Genomic DNA, 9,929 nt, shown 5'->3' with positions numbered 1-9,929 from the left:
TTGGCTTGTTGGGGCCTGACCCAGGTTCAAAAGTGATTTAGCCAAACAAATCTCGAAACTACTGGCCCTTTTGGCAATAGTCCGCGGTGCGCGGACTGAGGTCGCACTAGAGGTAGTATGGAAGGGTGCTAGAACTAGGTTTCCACACCCTAGGTATGTCTTGATTAAGTCTGGGAAGTTTGTGAAGTGATCTTGCATCCTTGCGTTGCTCCGCGCAACCATCTGTCCTTCGCAACTTATGCAATTGCTTCCGCGTAGCTCTGTAAAGAGCGTGAAGAGGTGTTGTCTAGATCTTTATTCCTTACTACGCTTTTATTATAGATCTTAACTTAATTATGTCGGCCCAATATTCTCATTAATAATTCAACAATCATAACAATTTCACGCAATCATAAACTGTAAAGAGATGCATAAATATAACAGAAGCATAGACACAGAATATTCCAAAATCAACTTATCTTTTATTAATTCTCTGTCCCAGTACAATCCCAACTCCGCCCTGCGCACTCAGCTGCAAGGGTCCGCGCACACACCTGTAGACTCTACCACGCCTCTGCACACTTAGCTACAGAGCCTCTTCCTACTACTACAACCCAAGACTCGAACTTACAGACTCAGAGCTAATTCATCATCCAAAACCCATATGACTTCTCAAAGCTAAGAAACTGACTTTACACTTAGAGCCTCACTCTATTTATACAATCCCATGGTCCGCGGACCATGGGTAGGCTGACATACCATACATTAAATTATATTATTTTAGGGCAGACAACCCTAGACTCTCGCACTCCGCGCCCGCATTTCACGGGGTCTTTACATTACACTTTTACCAAAATTCGGGCTTCAAGCCCCAAAAACATACTATGGGGGGATCCACTGCCCAATAGGCCCCCAACACAATCATCGTGACTCGTCCCGAGTCACTCTGCTGGTGTGGCGATCCTTGCACGAAGTCCATCCAGCAGGTCGCACATGGCTTGGGTGTCCGCAGCACACTGTTCCACTGCCTGTTGTACTTGTTGCACATGTATCTCTGAACTTTTTTGTGCCGGTTCACATTCCTGTCTGACCGTATATAGTTCCTTCATCTGTGCCAGCTTCCCTTCAATGGTAGTTGTGACTATGAACACTTCATTGATCCATGGTTGGATGCGTGCTTTAAGCAGGGCTTCCTTTTGGTGTACGACATCTAATCAGTCCTTCAGTGTCCTTGCCTGCCGTAGTCTGGCGAGTCTTTGAGTAAGGGAAATCGTCTGCACGGTGCCTCGGACACTGTCATACTCCTACTACAACACACGTGCCTCTGCCTCTAGGCGCTGTAGGTTCGGGTCTTCCTAGAGGTGCGTAAGTATGGTGAGTTCTTGCTCCAACATCCCAGTGCAACCTTGGGTCGCCTAGCCAATTTGTTCCAACCCCATCTAGATAGCACAGGTGCGTTGCTCTCTGACTTTCGGGGGTGTGGAGGGCTATGCCTTCAATCGTAGCTTAGCGATTTGCAAGTTCAACTCCAACTGAACTTTTGCCATTTCCTCCCGGGCCTCACAGACTCCGGTTGCCAATCTATGGACCTGTTTTGTTGTTGGTAGCTTTACCGGCACGACCAACTCTAGAATGCTCCTGCATGCATCCTCTATGGCCTACTCCAATCTACTAGCCTGTGCCATCAACTCATCCCTCTAGATGCTGAGCTGGTCCATGTTGATTTTCTTCTCATGCAGGACGTGGATCGCTTGGCCTTCCCGGGCGCAGAGTTCGGTGATGACCCCATCCTGCAGTTGGTACAATATTTTGTGCGGCAAGGCAGCCAATTTAAAACTGACGCCTATCATGCTGCTCATCACAGCTTGGTCTTCCTTGCTTGCTGCTGCTAATGCACCTTCGAGCAAGATGAAGGTTTTACCCATACGGTCGTGCAGTGGCTGTTCAGCCTCATTAGTTCCTACTGCAACATGCTAGGCTAGGGTGCCTGTTTGGGGGTGATGTACCTGTAAACCTTGAAGCTGCACGCTGAGCACCCCCAACACAGTGTTCTACTCCATCCGTAATCCCTGTAGCATGTCCTCCATGACTTCCCAAATCGTTTTGCTGAGATCTGATAGATCACCTTCTGTGAGCGTGATCGGGTCGCCGGATGTCTTCGTGGTTTTTCATTTCTTCCTGGGGCCTATTTTCATGGGATCATGCGGCCGCTTGAGTTGTGCTGATGTCGTACTTAGATACGCGTGGTCCTCCTCCCTGTCTACTTCCCTAGCCTACTGCTTCGAGGACATCTCCTGGCCTTCCTCGGCCTCTCAGGTGGGCATTGTTGTGGTTTCTGTTTTCTGTGCTACTACTGCTGCATCAACTACCTTCTGCTGTGTGGCTACTTCTTGTTCCCAGTGCGTCCTCTCAGCCAGATGTGCGAGGCGCAGCTTGGTGTCCTTCTTTCGTTGCTGTGATGCGATCTTCTCCAGTTCCGCCAAGTCTGGAGCGCGCCACTCTAGAGACCATGAAGCCATCACATCAAAGATTGCATCATCTATTGCAATGAAAAGAAGCTTCATCCACGTTTGGGCTGGATCCTTGCGTGCCCGGATATATACGTTATGCATATCCGGCTTGAATTCTGTCGTGCTTTGTAAGCTATTATACATTGTAGGGGACAAGCACGACTTGCGGTTGATCCATGTTTGGATTCCCACCTAGACAAACACCCAGAACACCTTTATCTCGCAAATCTTATTCACATATTTTGTAGCCCACAACGAGGTGTACCTCGTGGCTTCGGGTAGGTCACCCTCAGTAGCGGGAAACTGACTGTCTGCTGGAAGCTCCCCTGCAACCAACAGGATGGATAAGAGTAACCATGCATAGTGGAAGGTATTACCCTGCTCCTAGGCCTCCCTGTAGTTTGTAAAAAATTCGTCACATAGAAACTGCACCCAGTTGAATTGGACCCTCTCTGTGCATTGCTCTGCCAACGCAATCACAGATGCTGGTACTTCGTCGGCGGGACATTTATTCATTAGATTTCCAGCCAATAGTTGGGTGGCTACGCGCACCCCTTGGTCTTTAATACTGGCTATTGTGTACCCCTGCTTTCTCTTTTCTAGTTTATACTTGGCCTTCATAGCTTTTGCGAGGCCCAAGTCACTGCTTTTTCCTGCTATAACCGTGGGGTCATTTCCTTTGACCGACAGTCGAGAGATTCGGTGGATTAGATCAGCCGTGACGGGAATCGGCTCCTCCAGCCAGAGATACCCATCATGCACTAGGCACGATAGCTTCCTGATGACAAAAATGGTGACGGGCACACTATGGTAGTGGGGTATCCATCACAGATGGAGTAACCCAACGTTCTCCACACCGCGCAACCATTTCTATTTTACTAACTTCTCTACGAACAACTGTGGGAACTTCTTGCTGTCTGTGAGGTCCCAATCTTTGAACTTCATAGTTGGTACTCATCCCAACCACCGACCTTCGAATCTTATATCATCGGGGAGGAGTGGGGTCTGGAGCACACTCTTTGTGGCCTCCAGGTCCTTCGATACTTTGGCTTTCCCCTTCCATGGGGGGATGTACAGAGGTAACTTCATCGTGGAATGATTTTGGGAGACATCCTCCACCTCATCGTCTTGTGCCTCAATTTGGGCAATCAGGGCCTACAAGTCTTCCTCCTCCTCCACTGTTTCAATGGTGACAGCTTTTCCCTTCTCCGCCATTGACAATTTTCCAAACCGTGGGTTTCTTGGGGATACTCGGACTGGCCCCATCGTTTTCTTGTATTTTTGTGGCCATAGCATGCGTGGCGATTTTGGAACTTTTTGCGCAACTGCCACCCCTCCAGGTTCCTCATGGGCCATACGGGGCTTCGTGGTAACTTCGGCGAATCGCACTCTTGTTCTAGCAGTTGTCATTATGTCTACCATTAAGGATGGTAAGAGTATGTAGCGCTCAATGCTTTGTACTTACTCAATTCTCAAACAACCAAGTGTTGTTTTGGAGCTGGCCCTGGGGTTTTTATAGCGACCTCTGAATTTGAATTCGACCCTTCCCCCTACTTCTGCATCATTAATGGCTTTTGGGTGGCAGATCGTCCCAAATCTCGTTCTTAATTCGTGTCTTAATTGTCTACCGCCTGCTCCCTTTTGCCTTAAATTAGATCTCTTGTCATGAACAATGACACCAACGGTCACCTTCTAGCCTACCCACATAGCGCAGCCCCTTATGCGCGGTCGTGACCCCTGTGATGTCCCAATCCTATGCGCAACCTCCATCTCACGCATCTCCCATACAGGCTCCTTTATAGTCCCGCGCTCTCTTTCAACTGCTTGGAATGTTGAGACTGTGCTTCCTATGGATAGTCAAGTGGTCTCACCCTCGGTGCGAGGCTTCCATTTTCCTACTAGCTCGGGCCACGGGCACCCCTCAACTACCCTTGCCTCTGTCAGTGCATCGCGTTCTTCTTTGTATGGTACGCTCCCCTGTTTAGTAAGGCGCGGTCGTAGCCATGGTATTAGGGTCACAAATTCTTCTAATGCAGTAGTATGGCTGGCTAGACCTTGTCCCATCATGCTTAGATTTTCGGCGCAACCTGCTTGCGTGAATTTGGTTTCCAGTTTGCTGATTTCTTCATCCAATGTCATTCTTTTCTTCCTCAGCCGTACCCAATCTTTTTCGAGTTCGTGAAGTTACAAGCTCCCTCGTCGGATGGCTTCCTATAACTGCGTAATTCCATTACCCAGGTCCTTGCATCCTACTCTTCTTCTCATCAGTATTGGGGTCATTTCCACACTCTACTTTTTGCTTATGGCCCTATAGGCCCATCGAACCGTTGGTATGCACAGGTCCCAGTCAGTTCGTCTTGCCTGGTGAACTCTGTTCTTGATTCTGCATATCTTTTTGAATGCTCTGTCATGGAATATTTGTGGCGTGCATCACCACGTCTGGTTCTGATTTTCGATCCGTAGTCTAGGATGCAGGGAAAATTTTAAGAACCCCCCCTAAATTTATAAATATAATAAATGGGCGAATCTCCATGGTATATAGGAAAAATGGAAGGCGATTTTATCAATAATATAATATGTATATATAATTTTTTGGCGAATCTCTCACCAGGCATGGCGAATATTTTACTCAATTATAAAATATTGTAAGATCTTGGCGAGTCTTTCACTAAATAATAAAACTTTGTAAAGTCCTAGTGAATCTTAGCATAGGCTACATGCTGGTTTAATTCCCCCATTTAAATAGACTACATTCCGGGTGAATACCATGGGTCAATACCATGTGCCATTTTGGTGAATACCATGGGTCAATACCATGTGCCATTTTTATTTTTATTAATTCTAATATTAGGGTTAATAATGGTTTTTTGCATGGTATTAATAACAATCTAGTCCATGGTATTTGTCCCATAGTATTTTGGCCATAGGTTTCACCTAAATATAACCCATTTTTTGAGTGTTCGTAAATATAAGGTGACTTATGAAGTAAATATAAAAAAATGTTTTATTTGTTTACCATACCTCTCGTTTATTTATATTTTTATTAATTTACCATACCTCTTTTACAAATATGGTATTTGGCCCATAGGATTCACTTAAATAAAACCTCTTTCTTGAGCCTTCATAAATAGAACGAGGGTTATGGACTAAATATAAAAAGAGGTTTTATTTATTTACGATACGTTAGGTTATTTATATTTTTATTTATTTACCATACCTTTTGAGTAAGTATAAAAAGACGTTTTATTTATTTACCATACCTCCACTTTACTTATATTTTTATTTGTTTACACCCTTACATGTATATAAGGTGACTTATGGAGTAAATATAAAAAATGTTTTATTTATTTACCATACCTCTCATTTATTTATATTTTTATTAATTTACCATACCTCTTTTATAAATATGGTATTTGGCCCATATGATTCACTTAAATAAAACCTATTCTTGAAAATGGGCCAATGGATTCACTTAAATAAAACCTATTCTTGAAAATGGGCGAATGGATTCACTTAAATAAAACCTATTCTTGAAAATGGGTGAATGGAAGGTTGTAAGTCCTAAATTCAAGGGCTAAATTTACCTTTTTTACCCTCTCCCTTAAAATAAGGTGGGCTATTTGAGGTGAAACCCCTTAATTTCGCCAAAGGGCGAACATTCGCCCCTAGAATTATCCTTGCTAGGATGTGTTTGTACAACACACGTTTGCACCCATCGACACAGGTGGGCGCGCAAAGTGCTTCATCCTGGATGCCTGGCTCTCGTTCGATGTTGGAGACTTCCAAATTGCAAGCGCATCTACCTTCTACATTCTCGCCAGTTTACAATGGTCTCCTGATGTGTACTCCACCATCGTGCGAGTGTTGAGCACAACACCCATTCCAGCGCACCGTACCACTGCAATTCCGGTGCTACGATTTAAAATTTGTCTAGGAATTCATCCATCACTGTTACTCCATCATATTTTGGTAGTTCCCTTGCCTTTGTCGTCACACAATGCAGGGATCTAATCATCATGTTGCAATTTAGCATTGTCACTTCGTGCAGCGGGTTCTACCATCGTTCTACTTCTTCATCTGAATTCGAAGTACAGGAACTGTCGCGCTCCCATGAGATTCTCCCATTTGCAGTCGGGTTCACCCGATCATGGTCTTGTGTCGTTATCTGGTAAATACAATCGAGCTCATTGTCACTTTCATCGTCGCGGAACTACTACGCGAAGGGAATTTTTCTCGAATATCATCTTTCGCTTCTTTAAGTTAATGAATCCATTCAAGTTAATGACTACTACTGGTTTGGTGTAGCGCGCTCCTTCGGTTGGATCTATCAGAACTACTACGTGAAGGGACTTTTTCTCGAATATCATCTTCTGCTTCTTCAAGTTAATGACTCCATTCATATCAGTGGCCCAGTCTATTCCTAGCAACATGGGATACGAATTGCTGTCATCAACAATCTCTATTACTTCAAAGTTCGTCTGTGTGCTCGCGCCTTCGATATCAACTGTTACCCCTTGCAACCTCCCCATGGGAAAAATCTTCTGTTGGTTCGCCATCTGTAATTGAATAGGGGACCACTATAATGTGGGCTTGCCCATACGTTCCCATGTTTTCTGTGGCAATACATTCGCATCTGAACCCAGGTTTTGGATTACCTGATCCATTTCATACTCGCCAATCTGCACCGTCAATCTCATTTCCCTCCCAGTGTGCAATGCATGCTTCCCCAGTTTCCGGACTATGCGCAGTTCCCCTAACCTTGTGCACCCAGTTATCAACTCCTGTAGTCCTTTAACCACCTTATTGTCACACAACAATTTCATCCATGTCTCCAAGAAGGTAGTAAGCATAGAAGGATCCATCCCTATCTTTGGTTGATCCTTACTACCTGAAGTGGAGGCCTCTACGAAGCTCTTCTTAGCTACCATGAACGTCTCCTTTGCACGTTCTAAGTCAAACTCAGGTTCCTTTGTACGAGTCTTGCGAACCCATGTATCTTCCTCGGGCCGCTTCCCCTTATCTTCCCCTGTAGCCACACCGCTTTTGAGCACTATATTCACATTTGGGTCTTCTTCGCGTGGTTCATACCTCATCATTTGAATATTTTGAGTCAGAGTAGGTTGGAGTACCCCTTTCTCGTGCATCTATTCGATCAGCGTAGGACAATCTACCATTTCATGATCAAACTGAGCACAATATGAATAGGAGACTCTCGTCGGGTTGGTACAATCACAGGCGTAGTGCCTCGGTCCTCCGCAATTGTAACAAATCAACTGTACACAGCCCCTTCCTGGCCCCATTCCTCCTCGTCCTTGACCTCGCCCCTGAAATCCACAGCACGCCATTCCCACCACTGGGTCGAGGGTTCACGTTTCTGTCTACATTCTATAGGTTGGGGTTCGATCCATCATTAACTTGTAACTTTGACAAGTACGCTCATCGTGGCCTACTGACCTGCAAAAATTACAAAACAACTACTGGGGAGTCTGTGTATACTACTACAACAAATGATAATTATCTATCGTGTGCTTTCCTCCTATTTGATAGATCATGCACCATAGCGCTGGTGCTACACTCGGCCCTGCCTGTGCTTCCGGTCTTTATGGCATTGGCCCCCCTCTTGCCAACTAGTTCGCGAATACCGGATAGTGGTCCTTGTCATGGCCCTGGCCTTTGCATTTTATGCACCACACTTCTTCACGCACCTCTGGTCGCGGTGTCCTATCCCGCTTCAAGATGTGCATTTCAAGGCAGAGATTCTGTAGTTGCACATGGATTTGTTAAACTCCTAGCCCCTGATCCTATATCAATGTTTCATGCAACCTCATCACCATTTCCAACGCTTCAGCCTAGGTAGCGAGTTTCTATTGCGAGAACGCCATCCTCAGGTGTGGTGTTAGAGATGCCACAAACCATGCACAATGTTGCGCATCCGTGAGCATCATATTATCCTCACAGATCGTACTCTTCAGTCGCTGATACAGATCCGAGGGGGTCTCTCCTGGAAGCATCACGATCTCTTTAAATACGATGATTGACTATGTCTTTGATTTCGACTGGCTAAATTCTCTATTTAGTGCATTCTGGATATCTGTTATTCTTGCATCTGGGTGATCATTCGAGTGCTTAATAGGCCATGTCAATGTGTGATCTTGCAGTGCGCTTACCAATGTAGCCTTCCTAATGTTGTCATCCATGACCCCTTGTGCTTCCCACACTGCTCTCACCATGAACCAGAACTAGTCTGGATCCTCATTCCCTACTCCTTTGAATACGGGTAGCTTGATCGCGCTCGCCATGCTAAACTGTAGGTTTGGTGGAGGTGGAGTGGGTGAAGATGGAGGTGAAGTAGGTGAAGCAGGTGATGTCGTAAGTGGAGGTGATAACTGCAGAATGCGCTACCTTATCAAACTGACCACACTTCTCAGAGAAACCCGAGTGAGCTCTTACTCGCTTTCTCATGAAGGTGATATTAAGGGAGTGTTCCCTAATCCGTCGCTACCTTGGTAGATCTTTCCACTACGTGTCGTTCCAATCATTAATGTATTCGCATAACTTGCTTTTCACATAATAACATCTTAATCCAAGTATTCAAAGATTTAACGTACTTACCTCGCGATCCCTTGAGAAAACGTCGTTCGGCTTCGCTATAGCTCATGGTCGTGTCTACTGCGAACTCAGTGATAAACCCCCCTATTATTCAGTCGAGCCAATGGTCCACAACTCACGTGATCTTATCTTCTGATGCCTCTAGTCTGTGCACTAACTCCGGAGTCCACACTATCGGTTGGTCGAGCTTACACCTTCCCTAGCTGTTGGCTAACCTCGCGATCCACTCATATAGTTCAGAAGGAAAGGATGCAAAGAAGATCTCGTGGATTTTTGTATACATGTAGCGATCCAGCCACCTTTTCTCAGATACCTACGGAGTTCTGTTTTCCTGTGTCACGAACTCATGAAGCTTCTTGTCCAACCACTCTTCAATTTCCTTCTTTGTTGGGTTCTAGTGGCACGACATTAGACATCCCTTAGGCAGATCCCAGTCCTGGCAATGAAACCATTTGTTGGCTTGTTGGGGCCTGACCCAGGTTCAGAAGTGATTTAGCCAAACAAATCCTGAAACTACTGGCCCTTTCAGCAACAGTCCGCGCACCGCGGATTGAGGTCTCACCCAAGTAGTATGGGAGGGTGATGGAACCAGGTTTTCACACCCTAGGGATGTCTTGATGAAGTCTGGGAAGTTCACAAACCGATCCTGCGTGCTTGCGCTACTCCGCACAACTGTCTATCCTTTGCAACTTGTGCAACTGCTTCCGCGTAGCTCTGTAAAGAGCGCCAAGAGGTGCTGTCCAGATCCTTATTCCTTACTGTGCTTTTATTAATTATGTGGGCCCAATATTCTCATTAATCATTCAACATTCATAACAAGTGCGCGCAATC

The sequence above is a fragment of the Pinus tabuliformis genome, chromosome 6, assembly GCF_031772625.1.
Source record: "Pinus tabuliformis cultivar Carrire ecotype Pingquan chromosome 6, CPIR1, whole genome shotgun sequence".
Lineage (NCBI taxonomy): Eukaryota > Viridiplantae > Streptophyta > Pinopsida > Pinales > Pinaceae > Pinus > Pinus tabuliformis.
This window is presented reverse-complemented; position numbering follows the sequence as displayed.